We start from the raw sequence: 1,122 nt of genomic DNA on the forward strand, positions 1-1,122 counted from the left end.
TTACCAGAAAAAGTTAATTACTTTGCCTAAACTAAAGTGCCTGATTGCTTTCAGGGAAGCATTTGCAACTCCAGGAAGTAGACTGACTGTCTATTACATCTATGTGGCAGAGGCTTTCTAATTAACAGTGGACCTGTCCAAACATTTTTACAATTTGAGGTAAAATTTATATACTGTGTAATATATAGGTCTTAGGAGTATGATTTAATGAGGTTTTATAAACATATAATCCTCTGTGACTGTCACTCCAATCAAGGTAAACATTTATATCACCCAGTGTACTAGTGTCTCATCCTATTGAATTTGCCTCCCTATTTCAGGGGTAACTACTGTTTTGTTTTCTCTTACCATAGATAAGTTTTGCTTGTTTTTGAACCCCTAAAAAATGTTATCAAACAGCATGCAGTTTTTGAGGAGGACTTCTTTTGTGCAACATAATCTTTAAATGCATAATTGATTTTGTATATGTCAGTAGTACTTTTCAATTGCTAAGTGGTATTCCAACATATAAATATACATTTTGTTTTCTTACTCTCCTATGATAGATATTTGGATTTTTTTCTAATTTTAGGATATTATGAATAAAGTTGTTCTAAACATTCTTTATATGTCTTCTTGTGAGTTTATGTTTTCAATTCTTTTGGTTAATTATTTTGAAGTGGAATTTCTGGGTAATGAAGTAGGTATAGGTTTAACTGTATAAGAAACCACCCATTTCTAGAATCCCAGCATCAATGAATGAGAGTTCCAGTTGCACAGTATTCTCACCAACATTTGGTTTGTCAGCTTATTTTCATATTAGCTAATCTAGTGAGTGTGAAATTGTATCTTATTTTCTTTTTAACTAATAACTAATGATATTGAGCATCTTTCTCATGTACTGATGACCATTCACATATCTTTTTAGAAGTATCTGTTCAAGATCAGTTTTCTGTTTTTTAATTGGTTGTTTGTCTTTTTATTATTGACTTGTAGAATTTCATTATATATTCTGCACACAAGTTTCTTGTCAGTTTTATATTTTGCAAATAATTTTATTTTTTGTAATAGTGATTTTTTTATGAGCAGAGGTTTTAATTTTAATGAAGTCCATCTCATCAAGTTTTTATTTTATGGTAGCAT

This window comes from Hipposideros armiger, unplaced genomic scaffold (assembly GCF_001890085.2).
Source record: "Hipposideros armiger isolate ML-2016 unplaced genomic scaffold, ASM189008v1 scaffold_722, whole genome shotgun sequence".
In the NCBI taxonomy this organism is placed as follows: domain Eukaryota; kingdom Metazoa; phylum Chordata; class Mammalia; order Chiroptera; family Hipposideridae; genus Hipposideros; species Hipposideros armiger.